Raw genomic sequence first — 26,598 nt, forward strand, 5'->3', positions numbered from 1 at the left:
ATCTGAGGGCTGTATATGGTGACATACATGTACTTTGATAATGAATTTACTTTGAACTTCGAGGATTCTACAGTCACAGATAGATGGAGAAGTAGTCAGATATCCTTATGGTTCATAAATGGTGATCGGTGGAATCAAGGAGAGGATTAAATTAATTTGCTCTTCCAAATACCATACAGGAGGCAATAAAAATCTTTTAAACTGTATTCCAAAATATAATTCTGTGCCATCTGAGGATTATAGAAAACAAGGTCAGAACTACATAATGGATCCTTCAATCACAAACTGCTACTTTTAAAAAATATTTTCATTCTTCTTGCCCAAGCTACTTGAAAAACATACACTTGGATTTTGTAAAACTAAATTCTTTTAAAAAATTCAGATGTTGAAAATCTGAAATAAAAACAGGAAATTCTATAAAAACTCCAACTCAAGCTGCAACTGTGAAAAGAGAAACAATGTCATGGTTCCCAGTCTGATAGCCACTTCATCTGAACTGGGAAAAGGAACCAGTGAACTCACTCAAAACCAGTGAAAAGGGTGGAGACAGCTAGAACAGAGGAAATATCTCCGATAGAAAGAGTCCAAATTTGTTAACGTGGTAGTCAGAAGCACATTATAATTCATTGTCTGTGCTATATATTGCTAATAGCAGGACTGTGGGATATGCCAAGTAGGCCATGCATCAGTACAAAAGAAGAAAAGAACGAGCCAAAATTCACATACCAAAAATACTAATTCCTGTTTCTCCTTCCACATACAGTGCCTGTCTTGTTGCGTATTTTCAGCATTTCCTATTTAACGTTTGATTTAATGGTTCCTGTAGTTCCTTTGAAAGATGGTCGCTAATTTACATGATTCTAGCAGCCCATACAAAGTGAGGTTGAATTTATTGTGTATTGCTCAGGTAATTGCTGTTAGGCACACAACCACATCAGGAACAGAAAAAGTTGCATTGTGTGAAAGGTTTCTTCAGTATCCAAAGCTGTACTTCTTAAGGCATAGAGGGGTAAATTTCAGTGAAAAGGACTTTATTCAACCCCACCCACCCCAGACTCTAACCAAACAGAACAGGCAGTACTGACTTGGGTTTGTTCACTTCCATACATGTTATTCACACATTAGTAAAATCTCTGATGTTCATTAATGGAATACCTTCTGCAGTGTCTGGAGTCAAACACAAGATGAAGCATAAGGAGTTCTTTAAAGTGTTTCTTTCTGTTCCTTTGCAGCATTAAGGGACTCAATCAATATGCTATATTTAATATATGAGGGGTGATTGATAAGCTTGTGGCCTAAGGTAGAAGGAGTCAATTTTAGAAAACCTAGCACACTTATTTTTCAACATAGACCCCTCAACATGTACAAACTTAGTCCAGCGGTCGTGGAGCATATGGATCCCTTCTTTGTAGAAGTTGGCATCTGGGACCTCCAGCTGGTCCAGAGCAGGGGTGATTGATAAGATTGTGACCTAAGGTAGAAGGAGATGAGTTATACATCTCTTGTTACATATACTTGCAGTTCAACTCTGAGTGAAAATGCAGAAAGTTTGAAGTTAATAACGCATCTCCTTCTACCCTAGCCATGAACTTATCAGTCACCCCATGCTGTGGACCACTTCTGGAGGTCCAAGACGCTGACTTCTACAAAGAAGGGATTCGTATGCCTCACGACCACTGGACTAAGTATGTAAATGTAGGAAATATAAATGTGCTAGGTTTTCTAAAATTGACTTCTACCTTAGGCCACAAACTTATCAATCACCCCTCATATGATAGTACTCTGCCATTTTTTTTCTTGATGTAGTGCATTTTGTTGTGAAGCAATATCATGCAGGGGACTGGTTTAACTCCTGAGCACACCCTAGTGCAAGACACCCACCCAGAAAGACATCAAACACGTTTCAATTTAGGCTGTGGGCTCAGCCCAGTAACAGTGTACTACCTACCTACCTATCAGATCCTACGGGAAACTTGGGAATTTACTTTCCAATGTCTTAACACTGGGGTGGTGGTGTGGAGATATGCCTCTATCAAACTAAGTGTAAGGCGCTTCTTGCACCCGCTAGCCTGTAGGTCACCCTTGAGTAAGGTGTGGCACCTGCTTCGCTCCAGCTCCTGATCAGGGTCATATGAAGCCATGGGAGAAAGTGGTGGATGGTCATATGAGCAACTGGTGAATATCACATGTCCCGGTTATATGACCGTTGAAACCACTGCCCAGAAAGACGCAATGGCAAACCACTTCTGTACAAAACTTTGCCAAGAAGAATAATGGTCATGGAAAGACCATGATCACCCATGTCATACGACACAGCACATAACGAATGAATACTTGGGGCGGGGGAGGGGAATGAATACTGGAGATAAATACAGGTCCTCCACAGGTTACAAATGTCCAACTTATGTTCAGCCTGTACAAGTAAGCATTAGGGAGACCTGTAGCACGGGGTTTCTGGCTGCTGCAAGGCTGCAGGCATCTTCTGTTGTGTTGTAACTATTTGCAGCAGTTTCTGAAGAGTTGAGTTAATTGCCTGGGATTGACTACATTTACTCTGTTTCGAGATATAGCTTGGAACAAGCCCTTCCAGCCCAGCAATCCACCAATTTAACCCTAGCCTAATCACAGGACAATTTACAATGAACCATTAGCCTACTAATCAGAGAAAACTCAACAAGCACACAGGAAGGAACTTAGAAACTTACTTACAGAGGAAACAAGAAAGGAATTCTGAACTCCAACGCCATGAACCTGCTAACTGCTACACCACTGTGGCGCCCTTGGTTGGCCTATTTTAATATATTGCCAGGTAGCCACATTTCCAGTTTGTGAACTGTTCTGTGTAATGAACAGATCTCAGGAATGGGGCTCTGTGGTAACCTGGGGAGGACCTAGACACAAACAATAAGCAACAAACTGTGCAAGTACAAAGAGAATGAATGAATGAATAAATAAATAAATAGTTCATTAATATTGAAGACATGAGTTGAAGAGTCCTTGAAAGTGAATGAAGTTGTAGAAACAGAAGTTGATCATAGTTATTCCCTTTGGTTCAAGAGGCTGAAGGTTGAGGGGTAATAACCGTTCCTTAACGGTAATAACTGAGATGCACAAGAACGCTTTTCTTGCAGATGATGGTGATTTATGGAGTGTTGTGAAGGCTGGTTAATTAGGGGGTATTGGGGGGGGGGGGAATCGATAAACATTTTAAAGATTTTGGAATTAAGAAATGTGAGCATCTATCACAGAAGAGGAAAAGAGCCTGGGTCAGTGCGGCCATGGTCACCTTGAATGGTGCTGCAACATTGAAAGACTAAACACCATTGACTCGTTAAGATGAGTCTGATTTACAAATGATCTTTCACTATAATCAAGTGACCTACTTGAAATACATGGTACCAAATACCAACAATGAATTTCCATTCACAAATTTACACAGTGAAAGGACCTGAAGTCCTGATGAAGGAATCTTGGCCTGAAATGTTGGAAGTTTATTCTCTCCGCAGATGCTGCCTGACTTGATGAGTTCCACCATCACTTTGTGTGCTTACATAATGGAATACTTTACACCAATGCACTCTTTTATACCGAATGATTGTACCAATTTTTAATAGTTTTCGATATTAAAAATGATTTTCTATGTTGTGGAAATTTCAAAGCATTCACAATCTTTGTTGGTTTGATAACCATCTCAACAGGTTGTTCAAGGTTTCTTCAACTTCATGGGTGAGGCTTTGCCTGCCCCAAGCTGGCATTATATATGACAAAGCCCAGCCATTAGGTGCGATATTTTTAGCAACGTGGCAGTTTGGGCCAGCAAGTCAACCCTGAAGGAACCTGGAAAATGCAAAATTGTATTTACCTTTGAGCAAGTGGCTAGCTCAAACAACTTGCAACTGACAGCAAGTTCTGGCCCATTAATGTAAGAGATATGGTCCTCCCATGTATACTTCTTAAACACAATTCGATAGTGTGTCCATAGTGTTGGAGGGTACAAATAGACACTTCTCCATAATATGTTTACCAAATGAAATCACAAAAGCAATGATTTCGTTCTGCATGTACTCTACATAAATAATACTCAACTCCATAGATTGTGCAATGGAAAGAACAAGGTTTTCGCCAACGATTACTAATCAATTGAGACATTATAGTCACTTGTTATATTTGCATGAAGGGATGGAATACATTGATTCAACTGTTAATTTTGACAAACTGATAGATGTGCAGTGGAGAGAATATTGACAGGCTGATTACAGCCGGTTATGGAAAATCAGGCAAAAGAACTAGTGGATTTGGCGCAATACATCATGGATAAAGCTCTCCCAACCACTGAGCACATCTACATGAAACTCTGTCATAGGAAAGCATCATCAGAGATCCCTACAACTCAGGTCATGCTCTCTTCTTGCTGCTGCCATCAGGTAGGATGTACAAGAGCATCAGAAGCACCACTGGGTTCAGGAACAGAATTAACCCTTAACCATCAAGCTCTTGGAAAAAATAGAGATAAATACACTCAACTTCACTTGCCCCATCATTGAAATGTTCCCGCAACCAATAATCTCACTTTCAAGGACTCTTCATCTCATGATCTTATTATTTATTACTATTTATTTATATTTGCTTTTGCACAGTTTTCTGCACTGTTTGATCCTTCACTGATCCCATTATAGTTACTTTCTTTTAATTAATTTTTAATGCAGTTCTACAAACCAACTACAAACAAAAAACCCAACAAAGTGAAGATTAATACAGTGCAAAATAAGTGTATCAATTATATAATTTATAACAATAGGGAAACAGCACCCAGAATAAAATCATATGAAGTTAGTGTCTTCCCCACCCTCCCACTATGAAACTCCAGGCCAACCATTACAATATGTAAAAAAAAATCAGAGTGTTCGACCCCACAGAGCTGTAAATATAAATTAAAAATTAAAAAATGCCTACTACCAAAACTATAATGTAATTTCCATCAAAAAGAAACCATAAAACTTAGCGAGAAAAAAAGCTGAAAGTAAGGGATTAAAAAGAATAAACTTAAGCTAAAGGGGAGTTATGAAAGTATTCAAGAAAAGGTCCACACACCTTTTGAAACTTTATGTCTGAATTGAGGTGAATAATGAATTTTTTCACAGTCTAAACAGAACATAATATCATTAAGCCAAAGAGTTACTATTCTATCGATTTGCTGAGTACGCCCACAAGAAAATGAAGCAAGGTTATATATGGTAACACATTCGTACTTTTATAAAATTTACTTTGAACCCCAGCTTTACAAACAGATTGAGGATAATCAAACTATCACCGAGATTTTATCAGGATGGACTTTTTAAAACACTGTCTAGCTTATTTTCTATGACTTCTCAATCATTCAATTGTAATCTTGGCTCCATTCTTCTACTAATAATTACTAGTTCTTTTGTCAAAGAATTTCACTATGAACTAAAACTTACTTAGAGCTTCAATGGGGTTGAACCAGGGCAAAGCATTACAAAATAAAGACAGACATTTACGGTAGATAAATTTGTTTGCCCGCTGGATGATGCTGTGGAGACTTGCCATGTTCAAGACAGATTTACAGATGTTTAGATATCGGTTGGGGGGGGGGGGGAGAAAGAGAGAAAGAGGGATGTGGTGAAAGATGTGCTTTTAATGTAGGAAGCTGGTGCCAAGTTATAGGATCAGTCATAAGTACAAATAATACTGCAGATGTCAGAAATCCAAAATAACAAAGCGAGCAGTTTAAAGGTACAGTAAGGTACTGAGGAGGTGTCAGAGGCAAGTTTTTTTAAAAAAAATATAACACAGACAGTGGCGAGTGCGTGAAATGGCTGCCAGCGAAGGTGGTGGAGGTGGATACAATAGGGTATTTTAAGAGTCTCCTGGATAGGTACATGGAGCTTAGAAAAATAGAAAGCGATGAGCAACCCTAGGTAATTTCTAAAGTAAGTAAATGTTCAGCACAGCATTGTGGGCTGAAGCGCATGTATTGTGCTGTAGGTTTTCTATTTTTCTAAAATGCTGCAGGAACTTAGCAGGTCAGGGAGCATCTGTCGAGAGGTATAAAATGCTGAATGAAGGGTCTTGGCCTGAAAAATCAACTGTTCATTCCTCTGCACAGATGCTGTCTGACCTGCTGAGTTCCTCTAACATGTCATTTGTGTTACTAAAGGATCAGTCATGATCTTATTGATTGGTATAGCAGGCACAAAGGGTCAAATGATCTTGTTTCTGTGTTTGTATAAAGCCTTGCTAATTGATTACATTGTTTTCTTTGCTTCTCTACCAAAAGTATTGCTATTGTCAAGAAACACATCCACAGCATTATAAACAGAAAGTGACAGGAAAAGAACCCCAGCAACTATGCTGTTGTTACTGCTTAACCATATAGCTCTTGAGCCAGTAGGGATAATAACTTCCCTCACTTTAACTGTTCCCACAACCTATGGACTCACTTTCAAAGACTTGTCACCTCATGTTCTCAATACCTATTGTTTTTTTTTGTCTGGTATTTTTGTATTTATGTGAATACCCCAAAGGAAGAAGAATCTCAGGGTTGTCTATGGTGACATACATGTACTTTAATAGATTACTTTGAACTTTTTGAAATTTGAAGAGGTACTGAGCAGGAAGATACTATTTTCTTTCCACTGATGCTGCCTGCCTGACCTGCTGAGTGCTTTTTTTTGTATTTTCTGTTTTTACTTCAGATTTTCAGCATCTGCATTTTAAATTTTTTATATCCACAACATTAACCAGTCCTCTAATTCTTTATTCAGGAGGCTATTATTAATGCACAAATATTGGCATGAACACTGAGATTGGGGATAATATGTCCTTCGAACAGATGGGGCTCATCAGCCTTGGACTACAGCCTGCCTAGGAGAAGGAAAACTCTGATTTTAAACCTCCACTGCCTTGCAGCCATACCCACCCATGGGAAAGGCTTCGGGAGTAAACCCCGAGGAAGAAATCCAGAGCTGGGTTCCCTAAGGCAGCTTGATGTTGTTTACAACTTCACTCTGGCAACCCCTGTGATGACACTGGTGCCAATTTGTATTGGTGCATTGCCCTTCCCTTGGACCACAGCAGTGACGTGGAAAGGGGGAACCCGCTGCATAGGTAACAGCTGGTTCTTCAAATCTTCCCGCCCAGGCTTGCGTCCTGGAGAGGACACAGTCCACCACAGGCACAAACCCATGATCCCCTGGGATTGATGGCTGCCCACTAATGCCCTCATCAACAATCTAGACTTGCCACCCCAGCAGCTTTTACTTACATACTGAATAATATACCTCAGAACTAACAAAGATCAGAAAGCTTGCTTTAGCAAATAAAATTTTACCAAAATTGGAGTAAGTAATCTGGCACTGATCGTGAACTGGATGTGCATGGTACGTAGCTCGAGGCGTTCAGGAATTCAATTCCAGCGTAGTCTGTAAGGAGAGTGTTCATTCTCACAGTTCATGGGGGCTTTACTCTGGATGCTCTACTTTCCTCTCACAGTCCAAAGACATAACGGTTAGCATGTTAATTGCTCACTGTAAACTGTCCTGTGATTAGGCTAGGGTTAAATACGTGGGTTGCTGGGCGGTGCGGCTCATTGAGTTGGAAGGGCCTGTTCCGCGCTGCGTCTCTAAATAAATAAATATTCTGCATACTGTTATGGTTTTTCCTCTTGTACTACCTTGATGTACTAAAGCAATGAAATGATCTGTATTGAAAACAAAGTTTCTCACTAAACATCCGTATATGTTACAATATAAACCAGTAGTAATAAATGGAACCATGCACAAAGATGTTACAGACCCAGATTTCAGATATTTAATTGGTCACTGAACGAGAAATGAGACATCTTCAGCTATCCTTATTGCACTACAGTGCAATGTATCAACTTTAAAGCAATTCTGTCACCATTTTATAAAAATCTATAGCAACTTAATTTCTTCCCATTGCCAAAGAGAACTTTTATTAAAGGTAGGTTTGAGCCAAGACTCATCTACATTTATGAATAATTCAGGAATAAAAGCTGTACTTGCTAATGAGAATATCACTGTTCACATAACCACACGATCTGAAGAGTGGACAATGCTGTAGAGCTCAGCCGAAGTTGAATATTTATAAGAGTAACACACACACACACACACACATTCAAAACGTTGGAACAACTCAGCAGGTCAGGCAGCACCTATGGAAAGGAATAAAGAGTCGACATTTCAGGCAGAGACCATTCAGAAAATTTATAATTCAAGTCACACAAAGAAAAGGGACTTAAGTGCATGGCTTTCTTTTCTGGCCATTATGAAAATCAAAAGGACAGTAATAAGCTTTACTTCTACCAACTATGATGAGCAAATTCAAAGCAAAAATAACATTATCTCTAAATTAGAATGATATTCTTTGACCTTACTTGCCCATTTTAAAATGTTCTCTTTAAATCTATAGCACTGAAAAGACACAAGGCCTATCAATATAATTTTAGATGGAGTGCCTTCAGCACCAACTGAGAATCAAATATCTCTTGAACACTGACAGCTGCAGTATATTTTCACTTGCTAAACAAGCATCCACAGAACTTTATAAGAAATATGGCATTTACAATCCAATGCTGGATATAAATAAGCTTGAAAGTGCAGAGAAAATTATAAGAATGTTGCTGGTACTTGAGGACCTGAGTTTTAGGGGAAGATTAAAATAGTTATTCCCTGGAACACAGGAGAATGAGGGAAGATTTGATAGAAGTATTCAAAATTATGAGGGCTACAGATAGTGGAAAAAGCCTTGCATTTACCCTGAGGTTAGATGAGACTAAAACTAGAGGACATAGATTTAGGGGGAAAGGCAAAATATTTAAAGGGAACATCTTTACTCGGAGATTGGAATAAGCTGCCTGCGGTTCCACTGCAACACTTAAGAGAAATTTATTTAAGTACATGGATGGTATGAAGGGCTATGGTCCAGATGCCGGTTGACTAGGCAAAATAACAGTTTATCATGGACTAGATGGGCCAAATGGCTTGTTTCTGTGCTGTAATGCCCATGGCAGGCAATTGAAACATTAGTGAAATCATCTTTGATGACCATACTGCCAAAAGACTACCATCTCAATAGTATACTTAATACAAGTACAATACCGCAAATGAAATTGCGATTCAACTTGGTACCATTTCAATATACCAAGTTGAATCTCAGTTTGACCCATAAATTTGCAAGATTACAGTAACCAGTCTCAATACCAACAATTGTCAGGATACAGTTGACAACCAAAAGAAAATAAGTATAATTTTCTAATGAACTTCTTTAACCTTGCAGATTGAATGGAGATTTCAAATATCAATCGGTCCTTTTCTCTACATGCAGGTCACTGCAAAAAATGCAGCAATTCCAATTCATACCAAAAATTCGACTTTAAAAAAAACAGGGAATAATTGTGAACTCATTCTAATACCTCTATCTCAGATGAGTCATCAAAACAGGAAAATGAGCATTGGGGTGGGTAAAGAGAAAAGGTAGGGAAAGAGGAAAAGTGTAACAAAAATTAAGTTAACTGCTTTGGCAAAGAAGGGAATTAAATAAATACATGATGCAAACATTTAAAAGTGTATGTATTTACATCAAAACTAAAGCTTAGTTTCAGCAGCATCCTGACATGGAGAAAATCAAAACCTCGTGTGCAAATCCATTCACTTTTTATAACCAAAGACAAATGTCATTACACAGGCAGTATAACCTATAGGCTTATCCTTTCCCAAGTTAAGTTTATTGTCATTTAACTATATACACATATACCATCAAATGAGACATTTCTCCCAACCACGGTGTAAAGCATTGTACAACACATGCTTAATAACTTATGAAAGTAAGGATAAAACCTACAGATGGATTACACACAAATAAAGTAAGTGCATAAATTAAATATTGTAAGGTACAGAACAGCGACACTTCCAATGCGATGCATCAGGGAGTTCAGAAGCCTAATGGCCTGGGGGAAGAAACTATTTCTTATCCTGACCATTCTTGTCTCTATGCATCAGTCTCCTCCTGCCTAATGGCAGAAAGTCAGAAAGGATGCTGCATGGAAGTGTGGGATCTTTAATAATACTAAGGGCTCTGCATACACAGGACTCCTGGTAAAGGTCTCCGATGGATGGTAGGGAGACCCTCATGATCCTCTTTGGCTGTTCTCACAGTCCTTTGTAGGGACCTCCAGTCCAATGCTCTGGTCCAACAAAGACTTCTCAAATCTAAACTGTTGATAAAACCTTTCCAACTGCTTTATTCTCTTTAGGGATCAGTTAACATTAACTTAAAAGTGTCACGTTCTAATAGCCTTTTACTCCACATAATTGGAAAATAACTTAACTTCCAAAATATGTTTCACATGCATCACAAGCTTGATATTGTCAGAAATTAGAAATTTACTGTTAATTGGAGGGATTCATAAAGTTGCAATTTTCAAAACAATCAAAAATGTTAGATTTTGAATAGGATTTATGAGAGCTCCAAATTTCAGAGTAAACAAGTATTGTATACAGTTTGAGACATCATTCCCATTATCAAAAATGAAGACCCAAAATTAAATTTTTGTCAGCAAAACTGGGAACATTCTTTCATTCTAAGCCATCACATTGTCAGATATTATTCAGCCTAAACAATCGCCTAGAGAATTCTAACATGGCAACTGGGAAAATAGTTTGGAAGAGAATAAAGCTTCATCACGGAAGTTTTCAACATGGTCAAACTGCTTTATACATTGACACATTCAAAAAGTATTAAATATTAAATTCCTTGCTCTTTAGCATTGAATGGTATTTTTAACTAGAACACCATGTCTGGTGACTGAGAAGGACTGGCTGTTCTTATGGCTTCTGTCACTTCATTTTGTAATATAAACTTTCAAACAATAAAGTAATTACAAAGTGAGATATAATTAGCAAACTGAATTATAAAATTTCTAAGGACGTGGTTAATTTTACTAAATAACTCAGATGTTCATTCTGCTTACAGCCATAGGACAAGTAGTACACACACAAAATTCTGGAAGAACTCAGTAGGTCAAGCAGCATCTATGGATGGTACTGATGAAGGGTATTGGTTCAAAGTCAACTGTTCATTCCCCAGCATTTTCTGTGTATTACTCTGGATTTCCAACATCTGCAAAATATCTTGTGCACTTGATTGTATTAGATTTTAAGTCTGAATGATTTTTTATGAACTTGTTAAATTTCCTTTTACTGTAATTAACAAAATATCTCATGCACTACTAACTTGAACTGGTCCACATTGAATGGGCCAAAAGTGGTGAGAGAAAATTAAAAAAACACAAGCAGTCTTGGCAAATTGGAAGAGTACTGGCAGAACGCTATGGGCTACAAACATGATGTCACTTTTCAAGAAAGAGGAGGGATAAACCAGGAAACTGCAGGCCATTTCCAGTCAGCCTCACATTGAGGGCGAGGTAGACAATGAAAACCATTATTGTGATTAAATATAACTTCATTCCAGTTAATCATGGAAAGAACGCAAGGAAAAAGGCAAATAATGCGCAACAGTTAATTGTTGCTTTGCATCAGCTGAATGCCTTCTGAAAGGCCAAAGTGCTAAACAGGAAGCTATATTAGAGGATGGAAGCCCCTGAAAATGTGGCTATTGTGGATGTGAAAGGCATCACAGCCCAGTGGAGGAAAGATGCTTTTTTAGACTGGGTGGTTTGCTTGGGATCAGTGATTGGTTCTTTACTAACATAGAACACACAAGTGTATAACTTACACCCCAGGTGTAGGGACCAGTATATTTAAGTTTGCCAAATGTTGGATAACCTGCAAAGGATTAGACAATAATGACAACTGTCATCCTCTTTCAAGATTGGATTGTGAAAAGGCTACAGGCACAGCAATTAGGTGGAAGTAACATACTTTGGGGAGGTCTACACTATTAATAGTACTATAAAATTTACTTGATTTATTTAGTTTCTGGACAGGAGTCAGTTGGAGTGGAGGAAAATTTTGGTCACAGCACTTCTGAATAGATAAAATGATCCTAGAAACGGTAAATTTATACTAAGGATGACAGGCTTCATCTGAGAAACACCAACAGCCAGATGGAACTAACACTACCCTGATGAGTTATTGATGACCAGAGATCATATTCATAATCACTGGCTAAAGATTTGGAAGGGACGTGAGAATTTTTCTCTCTTCAGGGCATTATCACAATCTAAACATTTCTAATTGTAAAGGGCCTGCATCAAAATTGGAAGCTGAAACTTTAAAAATTACAATATTAAGGACAAATAAAAAGCAAGGACAAACTGAAGCATGAGACATAAGCACAAGAAATTCTGCAGATGCTGGAAATCCAAAGTAACATACACAAAATGCTGGAACAAGAACGTTTCAGGCTGAGGAATGAAAAAGGGTCTCAGACTGAAGCTTTGACTGTTTGTTCATTTTCTTGCTGCCTGATCTTCCAGCATTTTCATAGGCAGCAAGAGACACACGGTACAGTGGGCCCAATGATTGGATTCTGTCTGTTTCCATATAGAAACTGCAGTGAAAATCAGCCTTTAGATTGAAAAATTAAGTTGCTTCCAAATGTTTCTCAGAATTAAAAACAATAAAAATGCATCTGTTTTGTTAAACAGAAATACCCAAGTTCAAAGTAAATTTATTATCCAAGTACATGTCACCATATACTACCCTGAGATTCATTTTCTTGCAGGCAGGCACAGTAAATATATTAAAAAACACAAGAGTCAATGAAAAAGTAATGTGTGCCTACCTTTTAACTTCATATTTCCAATTCAGAGGTCCTTGATTAGCAAGGACATCTAAAGTTACAGGGAGAAGGCAGGAGAAATGGGTCGAAAGAGGGCAACTTCTTCAGAGTAGGGGAGCTCCCAAATTTATGCCATGGACAATACCAATAAGCAAAGGGTCTTTGGACCCCAGGTTAGGAACCCCTGACTCAGAAGGTGATAAGAGTGTGAAATGAGCTACCAGTGGAAGTGGTCTTTGTGGGTTTGTTTTCAACATACAAGAGGAGTTTGGACAAGTACATGGATGGGAAAGGTATGGAGTGCTTGTAGGTCCATGGGACTAGGCAGAAAAATAGTTTGCCATGGACTAGGTGAGCCGAAGGACCTGATTCTGTGCTGTAGTGTTCTATAACCCCATGATAGGGATGGAGCAGACTCAATGGGCCAAATGGCTTAACTTTACTCTCATGTCTTAAGAATTCAGGGCACCTTGAACTTTTAAACCAAAGATCAACAAAAAAAAATGTTTAATGTTGAGTAATGATATGAAGATAAAAATAGCTCAAAGGCACATAAGATCCTGATTAATAATTCATATTTCATGTTCAAATAGTTGAGGTAAAATGCCAAAATTCTCTTCACAATTATAAAGGAACCAGTGATGTTTATATACATGAGAAAATTATTCAGCTTTATCTTCAAAGGGCTTAGCCAGATAAACAACTAAGTCAGCTGAAAATGTCTACCGAATAATTTAAAAGGAATATTTTTCTGAACAAAGGATAAATTTCATACAATCTCTCTCAGCACAGGTGCACCACAAAGCTGCATGCTTAGCCCCCTGCTCTACTCGTATTATACTCATGACTGTGAAGCTGAGCACAATTCCAATACCATAATCAGGCGATATGACACAACTGTCATTGGCTGAATCAAGGGTGGGTGACGAATAAGTATATAGGAGAGAGATTGAAAATATAGCTGAGTGGTGCTACAACAATCTTTTACTCTATGTTAACAAGACCAAAGAGATGATTGGTGACTACAGGAGGTGGTCCAGGAGGCAGTCCTCATTGGGGATCAGACACGGAGAGGGTCATCAGCTTTAAATTCCTCGGGATTATCATTTCAGAGGATCTGTCCTGGTTCTGGCATGCAAGTACCATTATGAAGAAAGCACAGCAGCATCTCTACTTTCATAGAAGTTTGCAAAGATTCAGTATGTCATCTAAAACCTTGATATACTTCTATAGATGCACAGTAGAGAGCATATTGACAGGTTGTGAAACACCAATGACCTCCTGTGGAACAGCCTACAAAAAGTAGCGGATATGGTCCAAAAAGGTCCAGGAACACCAGCTGACTCGTGGAAGAGACCAGAGACAAGACACATGGTTATGAAAAACTCCATCTCGAAGCGGCAAGGAAGATTGAAGCATTGAGGTGAATGCAGAAGGGGTCAGTGATGGTTCCCAAAAAAGATTGCCAGCAGCTGGATTGGCATGTTCAGCCCCAGGTTGGTGGTCACTCTTTACGGAAGGACCGAGTTTGTGTAGCTGCTCTCCTCATATGCAGATGAAAAGGAGTTTCCCATATTCTGAGATTTATGCGACTATTGAACAAGACTTTATTTTGGTTTTGTTCAGCTTTTTGGTGTTTTCTTTCTTGTAGATGTATGACTGGTGGGTGATCTGTTAATTTTTTGTGTAAAGAGGGGATTGGGGGCTTGGTGCTACCATTGCTGTTTTTTTCTGCAAGTGAGGGATATCATTGATTATTATTCTAGCTGATTTTTGCTGTAGGGTCTGCAAGATTTATTTATTTTCTTTTTCCTGCGGGTTTGGGTGGGGGGGGGGGGGGCGGAGTTGATATCTTTTCTGTCATCAACACCCATGGTCTTTCTGTATTTAAAGGCTATCTGATTGAGACAAATAATACAGCTGTATTATACTTCCATACTTTGTAATTAAATTAACCTTTGAAGGACCCCCACCATCCAGGCCATGATCTCTTTTTATTGTTGCCATCCAGTAGAAGGTACAGGAGCTGCAGGACCACCATCACCTGGTTCAGGAAGTTATTACCCCTCAACCATCAGGCTCTTGAACTGGAGGGGATATCTTCACTCAACCCATCACTGAACTGGTCCCACAACCTATAGACTCACATTCAAGTATTCTTCATCTCATGTTCAATATTGATTGCTCATTTATTATTACTTTTCTCTTTTTTATTTGTACAGTTTGTTGTGTTTTTTTGCACAATGGTTGTTGTCTGTCCTGTTGAGTGTGGTCTTCCATTGATTCTATTGTGTTCCTTGTATTTACTGTGATTGCCCGCAAGAAAATGAATTTCAGGGTTATATATGGTGACATATGTACTTTGATAATGAATTTACTTTGAACTTTTGAGTAAGCTACACATGGAAAATTGAATTTATTGAACATTCAAGACTAACACAGGATTTCACCTCTACTTTGACAGATGCAACCTCCATTTTCTCCAGTTACCAAATTGCTCAGTTAATGCCTCACAATTTCAGCAAACATAATCTCACCATCAAGTACCTACAGTTTTATTTTGCAAACTGGTGTAAAATAAATTGCAGTTTCAAAGGATGTGTGCTTATCAAGTGAAATTGTAATTTTCACTAGAGACAATTAAAATGTCCTTCATTAACCAAGGCAAAAAAAACACTATTGATTTTCTTAAGTCTATTTTTGTACATTGGAGGCAAAAATCCATAGCGTTTCTTTTGCACAGATACTAAACCACAGCAGCAGAGAAAAATATTCACAGGGAGTTGTTGCAGTCGGTACAGAAGAAAATTGTTTTGTTTAGGAAATCTTTTTTCCCTGCAGGACCTTGGGCAACTCAACTATAAAAAGACAAGGCATTCATTCTTCCAACAATTACAGGTGCAGAGGCAAATTTTGACAAGTAATGATTCTTTTATAAAATTTCATAGAGATCTCAAATATCTTAAGTTGTTTTCTCTCCAGTAAAACATAGCCTCAAAGCCCAAAAATCTTAGTACGATCCTGGATACCATCTTAGATTTTCTGTTGAGGCCTCACTTTAACATGTCCATTTGTTTTCACAAGCACACAAAAAATATCTTTGCATTATATGAATGATGAACACTCAAATTATCCATGGCTTACCTGGTTAATAAGGCATCCCTTAATCAAACTATCTTGATCATGAGAACTGGGCCACCACTTCTATCTTGCCACAGTGGCTAAATCTGATCAGCCGTGAAGTAACAGAATGTGCACAGACTAGGACTTTATCCCCTGGAATGTAGGAGACTGAGGGGTGACTTGGTTGAGATGGGCATATTGAAGGTGAAAGCACAATCTTTATCTCCAGAGAAGGGGTGCTAAATACAACTCTTCCCTCTTCTAATCCTGAGTCTGGCCTCTTACTTCTTCATCCCTCCTGCCTACCAGCTTCTCCTGGTGCCCCTCCTTCTTCCCTTTCTCCCAGGGTCCATTCTCCTCTCCTATTAGATTCCTTCTTTCCCAATTATCACATCCCAGCTTCTTTCTTCATCTCCTTTCCCCCACCCACCTGGCTTCACCTATCACATTCTAGCTTGTCCTCCTTCCCCTCCCCACACCTTTATTCTGGCACCTTTCCCCTTCCTTTCCATTCCTGAAGACGAGTCTCAGCCAAAAATGTCAACTGTTTACTCATTTCCATGGATGCTGACCTGCTGAGTTCCTCCAACATCTTATGTGTGTTGCTGTGGACTTCCAGCATCTGCAGAAGTCCGTGTTTCACATTTATCTATGCTGCCGCCATTAAGGATATGTGCTCACAATGCAAAGTTCTCCCCATCCACTATCTCAAATCGCAGGTACAGTATACCAGGGCACCCTGTAGGTTATTGGGTTGACTGCTCATCATGAATCATTCCTTTTCATAGAATCTAGGAGAAGTGCATTCATTATTAATTTAGAACAGGGGTTCCCAACCTTTACCATTAATCTAGGGGTCTGTGGACCCCAGGTTGGAAACCAATGATTTAGAGATACTGTGCAGAACAGACCCTTCCAGCCCATCGAGCCACACCGCCCAGCAACCTATCTGTTCAACCCCAGCCGAATCACAGGGTAATTTACAATGACCAAATAACCTGCTAACTGGCATGTCTTTGGACTGTGGGAGGAAACCAGAGCACCCAAGGGAAACACACGCGCACATGGGAAAAATGTATGAACTTTCTTACAGAGGATGCCGGATTTGAACTCTGAACTCCAACACCCCAAGCTGTAATAGTGTTGCGCTAACCACTATGTTACTGTGGTGCCCCGAGGGAATGTGGGGAAAACAAAGCGGAAGTAATGGAGAATTACAGTAATGGACTCGATGGTCTAAATGCCCTGTTTGTGTTGCATGACTGTGTACTCATTTGCTCTGTTGCACCTCCTCAAACGTAATACTGTACCTTGTAATTCTCTGTGTAACTTCCAAGTATTGCTTTTCTACCCAACTGACCAGGACATTTGTATCTTCAAGTCTAAAGTATTCCAGCAAACTTCTTTATTGTGCTCTGTACATTTACATTATACATGCAAATACACACATACAGTATACAAAAAATATAAATAAATGGGTCTCTACCAAAGGAGGTGTAGGTTCTCCTTCCCTCTACTAACCTGCAGGTCACCTTGGACAAGATGTAGTACCTGCTCAGCCCCCGATCAGGGTCACCATGGGAGCAGGTGGTGGATGTCACAAGTCCTGGTTATGTGACCACTGGTACCAGGCAGACAGTCTCTGAAGAGTATCGATAATGGCTGGGGTCACCTCTCTTGTTAAAAACACAGCCCAGAAGGCAGCAATGATAAACCACTTTTGATAGGAAATTTTGGCAAGAATAATCATGGTCAGGAGACCATAATCACTCATGTCATATGACACAGCACATAATAAACAAACAATATAGATAAAAATCAAGGAACTGAGCAAGATAACTTTTAGAACACAAGTACTCTTGAAGATGAGATTGGCTTTGTCACATCAAAACACTGAAACAGTGAAAATGTGTCAAATCAAATCAATGAGAATTGTACGGGGGCAGCCTGCAAATGCAAAGGGTCCTTGTCCTAATATTATTTTATGACTATTACATTGCATTGTAACTGTGTTCTGTTTTGCACCTCGGCTCAGTAGATCCAATTTTTTTTTTGTTTAGCTGTATACTCGTATGGTGGAATTACAATATACTTCAAATTGAAATGTTGTCACACTACCAGCACCAAACAGCATGCTCATAACTTACATCTCTGGAATGTGGGAGCACACCTGAAAGAAACCCACGTGGTTACAGGGAGAATGTAGAAACTCCTTATAGACAGCAGCAGGAATCAAACCCCAATCACTTGATTGTTGGCACTGCAAAGTGAGTGTTCTAGCACAGGAGTTCCCAACCTTTTTATGGCATGAACCAATACCATTAAGCAAGGGGTCATGGACGCCAGGCTGGGAACCCCTGCTCTTGTGGCTACACTATTGTGCACCAATCCAATTCGGGATTCAAAAAATGCAACTTTCCCCAATGAATCTCGTGTACCCTTAAATGCAGGGAAGTGTATCGTCGTGCACTAAGGTACAAGGAAGAAAGGCCAAGACTATTTTATAAACGGTCAGCAAATACTGAAACCAGAGGTGCAAAGGGACTTGGGAATCCTAGTGCAGGATTCCCTACAGGTTGACTTGCAGGTTGCAGGCAAATACAGTGCCTTATTTTGAAGGGATGAGAATTAAAAAAAATATAAAGTTTCCACATTACAAGGCATTGATCAGACCACATTTGGAGTACTGTGAGCAGTTTTCAAACTCATCTCTAAAAAAGGATGTGCTAGCATTGGAGAAGGTCCAGCTGAGGTTTACAAGAATGATTCTGGGAATAAAAGGGCATATGAAGCGTGTTTGATTGCTTTGCCAGTACTCGTTGGAATTTAGAAGAATGGGAGTGAGGACGATTTCATTGAAACCTACCAAATATTTGAAGTTCCAGATAGAGTAAAGATATGGAAAGGATGCTTCTGATAGTAGAGAATCTAGGACCAAAGGGCATGAACTCCAAAGAGAGAAACATCCACTTAGAACACAGATGAAAATTTTTTTTTAAGTCAGAGAGCAGTGAATCTGTGGAATCCAAGTCATTGGGTATATTTAAAGCAGAGGCCGATAAGTTCTTCATTAGTAAGGGCGTCAAAGGTTATGGGGAGAAGGCAGAAAAATGGGGTCGAGAAAAATAAACCAGCCATGATGGAATGCAGAGTAGACTCAATGAGCAGAATAGCCTAATTCTGTCCCCAAGTCTTAGTTTTCAAACCAGTCTGTCATGCACATGTGAGCACTTACTTGCACTTGTAAGTTTGTACTCAATCTTGTTACTATTTTAAAAATGCCAGTAACTTATAAAATAAACAGCTGGCAGGTGAGCACAGCTCTACATATCAAAGTACATATAGGTTACCATATACAACCATGAGATTCACTTTCTTGTGGGCATACTCAGTGTGCAAATACAAAAAGATATAATAAAAATAAATAAGCAATAAATATCAAGAACACGAGATGAGTCCTTGAAACTCAGTCCATAGGTTGTGGGAACGTTTTAATGACAGGGCAAGTGAAGTTATCCCCTTTTGTTCATGAGCCTAATGGTTGAGGGTTAAAAATTGTTCTTGAACATGAATGACTGTAGACACTTGTACCTTCTTCCTGATGGCAGCATCAAGAAGAGAGCATGACCTGAGTTGTGGAGGGGGGGGGGGGGGCCCTGATGACGGATGCTGCTTTCCTTTGACAACATTTCATGTAGATGTGCTCAGTGGTGTGGAGGGCTTTACTCGGGAAGGACCGGGCTGTATCCATTATGTTTTGTAGGAATTTTCCATTCAAAGGCACTGGCCTTTCCATACCAGGCTGTGATGCAGCCAATCAATATACTCTCCACCACAAACCTATAGAAGTTTGTCAAAGTTTTAGAGGTCATGCCGAATCTTTGCAAACTCCTAAGGAGGCAGAGGTGTTGCTGTGCTTTCTTCATAATTTCACTTATGTGCCAGGCCCAAGATAAGTACCCTGAAATAATACCAGTAGAATTTAAAGTTGCTGATTCTTTCCACCTCTGATCCTCCAATGAGGACTGAGGTGGAGTTTGGTTACATACACATATAACCAAATACTTACAACAGATTGTAACAAATAACATCAGTTTTCCTTGATGCAACTTGGTTACTTGTCTCAGATTGGTACTGCGACCACTGAATCCATGAGGAAATTTAAATATTGAGAGACTTCAACAGATAAGACTGACAGTGAAATTGAGAAACACCCAGGTGATCAAGAATTACTGTGTTGAATCCTATGTAGGTAAATAAGTGAACAGTCTAACCAAGATTTCTTAAAGAAGGGTTTCGGCCCCAAATGTCGACTGTTTATTCCTCTCCGTAGATGCTGCCTGACCTGCTGAGTTGCTCCAGCATTTTGTGTTACTCTGGATTTCCTGCATCTCTTGTGCAAATATAACAAGCAAAAAGTTCTTCAGATTCACAACACTGAAGTTTGCACTTGCTGAACTAATTAAACGCCCTGTTTCTACACATTTATCTCTTCACCGCCACTCCCTGCAATTCAATTCTGCTCTACTGTTTTATCACATCAGTCTCATACTTTGCACTTCACTGCATTTTGCACCTTTCATCATACTAAGTCAGTCAATTAGCATAATTTCTAGTCCTCTATTGCACAGTCCAAGAAATTCCTTTTGTGCACAAAACACAGTAGCATAGCAGTAAATGCGATGCTCAGGGCGTCAGAGTTTGGAGTTCAATACTGGTGCTGCCTGTAAGGTGCCTCCCCGTGGAATGTGTGGATTTTCCCCAGGTGCTCTGGTTTCCTCCTTCAGTCCAAAGACATACCAGGTCATTGTAAATGGTCCTGAGATTAGGTTTACAGTTAATTGGGCTTGTCGGGGGTTGCTATGCAGTACAGCTTGTGCTGGAAGATCCTACTCTGTGCGGTATCACTGAATAAACATATAATCAGTCTATCATTATTGGATTTTATCTCCCTTTATAATTAGTTCTATCTATAAAAGATTATCAAAGGATAGTAATGGGAAATTAGTCTTCAGAATCTTTTTTCCACATCTATATTTGTATTAAGTATTTCCCGTATAAAGAAGTTTGAATTGTGGGGATTTGAGGATTGCAAGTTCCTTCATACTAGGTTGATTATCGTTATGAATGCTGACATCTTTGACAGAACCTTTGTTTCCTGGAGCTTCTTTGTTTAAAATAACTGACATAACTTTAGAGGCAAGCAGAGCCAATATGCAAGAGCCATTTTATTGTGAGTACAGAATTGTGTTCTTTAAAAGATGACATCTGAGGCAGCCAAAGTGAATTAATTAACTTGGACAATGTCTTCCTGCTTCAAAATTATTTAATCCAATATGTTACATGAAAAAGCACAATCCAGCCAGGATGGATTGTAGCCACAATCTACCCATGCAGCGTCAAAACATAACACCCTCTGCTTTTAAATATGTACATTCTTGGTTTACACAGCCACCTGTGGCAATGAATTCCATAGACTCATTACCATCAACTCCATATAAATAGGTCCAACAAAAGAATGGCAAATCATATAGACTGTCACAAATTTCAATCTGCTCTGCATATTGCCGTTGTGAGCTTTGATATTAGCATTGAAATAAGACCACCATGTGGAATGAAATACCCAAATGAAGTGTACAATTACATAATGACTAGAAGGCAGGCAGTGCAGGCCTCGGGGTGGAAGGGATCAGTAGGAAAAAATGGTTAGGTTTCGATGTGAATGAGGAAAGCCATCCACCTTTAAAATTTTCAAGAAACCTGGTTACTAAATACAAGAACATGGAAGATGGTCTTAATTTGCCATTCAGTTGACATAAATACATAAAAAGAGAGAACTCACTTTAGAATATAAAAGCAAGGACGTAATGCTGAGGCTTTATAAGGCATTGGTCAGACCACATTTGCAGTTTTGGGCCCCTTATCTAAGAAAGAATGTGCTGGCATTGGAAAATATCCAGAGGATCACAAGAATTATTTTGGAATGAAATGTTAATGTATAAGGAACGTTTGATAGCTCTGGTTCTGTACTCACTGGACTTCAGAAGAATGAAAGGGGATCTCATTGAAATTTATTAAATATTGAAATGCCTAGACAGAGTGGATGCAGAAAGGATGTTTCCTATAGTGGGGGAGTCTTGGACCAGAGGGCACAGCTGGAGGAATCGAAAGACATTCCTACCGAACAAAGATGAGCTGGAATATTTTTTCAGCCAGAGGGTGGTGAATCTGTGGAATTAATTGCTACAGGCAGCTGTGTTGGCCAAGTCACTGGGTAATGCGAAAGACGATAGATTCTTAATTAGTCAGGACATCAAAGATTATGGGGAGAAGACAGAAGAAGGTGGTTGAGAGGGACAGTAAAGCAGCCATGATGAAATGGCAGAGATTTTATGGACAGAATGGCTGAAACTTCATTTAAATCTTATGCTCTTACAAAATAGCTTCAAAATTCTGGAAGTGATTTATTCAGAGCTATTCCCAGTCAAAGCATACATGTAAGATGCCAAACCACAGCTACACCAGTATACCAATAGTCTAGGATCATGTAAAAGAATTAAACATTTAACAACATAACTATTATCAAGCTGGTGCTGAGTTGAAAAGCGATTCAATGAGATAGTCCAGGACCAGAGGGCAGAATTACAAAGAATGTTACATATGGTAATTAATAAAACCCACAAAAGCAAAACATAGTGACACAATAGCATCACTTCAAATTCATCAGTTGGCTGTTTTCTGAAAAGTAGTGTGCAATGCAACTGTAGATTTTCATGGCAAATCTGCAAAAATATTTCCAATGGTTAGACTGTATAGCACACATTCTGCTTCAATTTCCATTCATTAGGAGACCAGATATAGGAGAAATAAGCCATTCTGCCCATTGAATTTGCTCCACCGTTCCAAAAACTTCCTCATCTCCGTTCTAAATGGATGTCCTTCTATTCTAAGCCTGTGTCCTCTGGTCCTGGACTTCCCCACAAAAGGAAACATCCTCTCCACATCCATTCTAAATGGACCTTTCAATATTCAATAAGTTTCAATGAGATCCTATCAAATATTGAAAGAGGATTTAAAAGGATATATATGCATCTAGCATCTGCTCTAACATATATAGCATTAGAAAATCTGTAGCATTACATCTGCTCATGATATATTTTTTATTTATCACCAGTGATTCCAATTCAAATTGAATTCCAAAAAATTGTATCAATATTATCTAACCTGAGTATTTAAATAAAGTTGCATGCTAAAGAATGAAGAATGTAACTATTTTGCAACAAACATGTAACCTGTTACTTTGTTTGTTTCATTCAAAATGTTCCATAACACATCCTGAACAGCTTCCAAATGACTACCCAAACAGCTCTCTTCTACTAACTGCTGCCTCACACACAACCTTCCACCTTGTAGACATATTTAAAATTAGCAAAAATTTTCTACAAAATATTTTAGTAGGTGATCCAAAATTTATTTTTTCCAAATATATAATATCAAAAGCTCCAATGTGTCTTTAGAAACTTTCCAAACAGGGACCACTTCTTTTGAGTTTGAAAATAATCACTAGAATTAACTAAGTTTGAAAAACAGAGATGCCACCCAATTAAAAAAGAGTAAAATGTTCCCCTTTAGATTGTTCACCCACTGTTGAAGAGGAGCCCCAGTATAAGATAAAATTATATATTCATTATTTCCTTTCAACAATGCCCCAAACAATGTTAAAGCTATTTGTGTGTCTATCTGAAAGACCCCATCTTTCATAAAATTATCAATGAAAGGCTTCAACAGTTCTACATGTTTAGTATTTTGATTGGAAAGTTGTTGGAGGTGGAAATGGGGAAGAGAAGACAAATTAAAATAATTGCAAACGTTCAGGTATTGAGAGGTCCTAATATGCTGAACATCTATTGCATAATACATTCCTGTTTCGTTTTTATGGTGTTAGATTCACAAATCCAATCATTTCAACAAAGACCTACAAGACAACAGTCTCATATTCCCCAAACATTTGTCTCTTTAGTTGAACAGTCAATTCATTCATCTAATTTTTTTTTTGCCAAGGATCCACCACCAGAAGTTATGATCACAACCCCCTCTGGAATAACGTAGTCAAACCTGGTATCCTCACTGCTGATAAATACTGGAATCCCTGGACTTTAAAGAACTTGTAATACAACTAAAAAATTTGGTTTCGAAATGAAAAACACAAAAAAAAAGTCCCTACAACTAGTGTCTGGGGAGTGTTACAAGTAAGAATACACGCAAAGCTCGTCGTTCTAAAGAAAGCGGGAAGCCAGCAGCCCCTGGAAGGAGAGGGAAGGGCAGTGAAGGCAGGAGGAAGAGCATTTGGTTCATTTACAGGCGCTGAAGTCGAGGCAGGCCTAGCCACAGAGAGCCGAGCCGAGCCTAACCCTAAGTGCTTCTCAGCAGCACAACACACCAGCCGAGAGTCTGACTAAAACCGGCCTCTCCTTTAGCACCCTCTGCTCCCAAGCCACAGCTGAGAGGTAAAGAACAACTCAGTACCTTCTTCTAGGTCAGGTTTGCAGAAGACTCTCCCCTCATTTCCCTCTCTTGCTGTATTTTTTTTCGCTGCTGGGATTTTTTTTTTAAACCTATTTCCAACCCAGCACCAGGGCAACTCCTTGGCGCATGCGCCTTCCCCCGCCCGCCGGCCTCCAACCAAACTTGCTGGCTGCAGTGCCCAGAGCCTCCGAAGCTCCGCGATTGGACGGACCCTCCGCGGCCGTCCTCCTCACTTGGGACGTTGCTCTGGGTGATAGCGTCTGTCATTGGCTGCGGTGACCCATCATTCAAACCCGCAGTCCACTCGCGGCTGAACGAAGGTTGGTCCGGAGATGGCGCCTACCATTGGCTGCGGCGACCCGTCACTCAAGTCCGAGTGTCAACTCGCCGCTGAAGTTGGCTTGTTTCGCAGCGGTCGGGCAGACGAAAGTTGGGGACGGTGGAGGGAATAGAGTTGGCGGCGGAGGCTCTTGCTTTGCTTTGGACGCTTGTCAGCGCAAAAAGAGCCGGGGGCGGGCTCACTGACGATCTCACAGAAAGGTGGAGCCGACAGTAAAATAATCAATAGGCGGTGGAGGCAGCCGCTGACGTCAGATCTTCTCATGCAGTCAGCCAGCCCAGTTTAATATCCTGGTAAGTTTCCAAGGGAATCTCAATGGGTTTCTGTTTTACAAAGAGGATGGGAGCTGAGGTGTGATAGCGTGGGTCGCTGCTGAGTAATAGGTTCACTTGTATATCTTGCTTTGGCTGTTTATCTTGCAAATGGATTATTCTCCCCACCAGCTGGTGGGACCACAGTCATGTTCTGAAAGAGTGCGGGCTTGCTGATGAGTTTCCATTGGAGCAAATCCTCAGAGAGCAGCAAGAGACGCGGATTGGAACTGTATAGTTCCCAGTGTGGCACCAAAGTATAAATTAATAATCAAATACCCATCAAAACTAAGACGCAAGAGCTTCCGCAGACATTGTAAAACTTAAGCAACACTCGCAAAATGCTTGGAGGAAGTCAACAGGACAAGCAGTATCCCGTAGGAAATGAACAGTCAACGTTTCGGGCCGAGACCTGCTTAAGGGTGAAGGGTCCACGGTCCCATAAGTGCTGCCTGTCCGGCTGAGTTTCTCCAACAATGTGTGCGGTGTCCAACTGATATAACCCCTTCTATTTACACAATATGCAAATCCCTCCATTTGATGTGCCTCGATCTTAAGAGCTTTCGTGTTTGCCTCACCCATCATCCCAGGTAGCGCATTCCAAGCACCACTACTTTCGCCTTAAATGCATGCCATCAAGTATTAGATATTTCAACCCTGAAAAAAAGATAATGGCTCTCCACTCTACCCATGCCTCGCATGATCTTATATTCAGTCGTGATGAAGGGCCTTAGCCTATAATGTCGATTGTTTATTCCTCCCCATAAATGCTGCCTGAGATTCAGGAACAGTTATTCAAAGTTAAAAAGTTCAAAGTAAGTTTATTACCAAAGTATATATATATTTTTTTCTTGCGGCCATAATAACCATAATAGAATCAATGAAAGACCACACGAACTGGGCATTCAGACGATATGCAGAAGACAACAAACTGGGCAAATACAAAAAGAAATAGAAAAATAAATAAATAAACAAGCAAGCAATACATATTGAGACCATGCATTGGTTGAGGGATAATGACTGTTCCTGAAACTGGTGGTGTGGGTCTTGAGGCTCCTGTAACTCCTTCCTCATGGAAGCAGAAAGAAGAGAGCATGACCTGGGTGGTGGGGTTCCCTGATGATGGATGCTGCTTTCCAACAACCTTCAGGCTCCTGAACCAGTGTGGATAACTTCACTCGTGTCAACTCTGAACTGTTTCCACAACCAGCAGTCTCACTTTCTAGGACTTTACAACTCATGTTCTCAGTATTACTTTATTTGCACAATCTGTGTTCTTTTGCACATTCATTGCTTGTTCATCTTTATTTAAGTATAATTTTCATAAATTCTATTGTATTTCTTTTATTCCTGTAAATGCATGCAAGATAATGAATCCCTGGGTACTATATGGGAACATATACATTCTTTAATAATAAATTTACTTTGACATGAAATACTAACACTATCAAGCACAAGGATCAAAGCTGGAAAGAAGACACCATCAACAACTAATGAAAAGCATTATTCAGCCTG

General features: G+C 39.6%; 1 protein-coding gene across 4 annotated transcripts in view; it reads right to left on the reverse strand.

The window, feature by feature from the left end:
* LOC132405996 (casein kinase I) overlaps nucleotides 1–24,580 on the reverse strand; it is a 140,933-nt gene extending 116,353 nt beyond the window's left edge. For 2 of the 4 annotated variants that reach the window (XM_059991099.1, XM_059991098.1), the window contains exon 1: nucleotides 24,433–24,580. The gene's annotated coding sequence lies outside the window, so the exon portion shown is untranslated. The remainder of the gene's footprint in view (nucleotides 1–24,432) is intronic. The other 2 variants (XM_059991101.1, XM_059991100.1) reach the window with 2 other exon arrangements.
* Nucleotides 24,581–26,598: the final 2,018 nt, after the last annotated feature.

Source organism: Hypanus sabinus, chromosome 16, assembly GCF_030144855.1.
Source record: "Hypanus sabinus isolate sHypSab1 chromosome 16, sHypSab1.hap1, whole genome shotgun sequence".
Classification (NCBI taxonomy): Eukaryota; Metazoa; Chordata; class Chondrichthyes; order Myliobatiformes; family Dasyatidae; genus Hypanus; species Hypanus sabinus.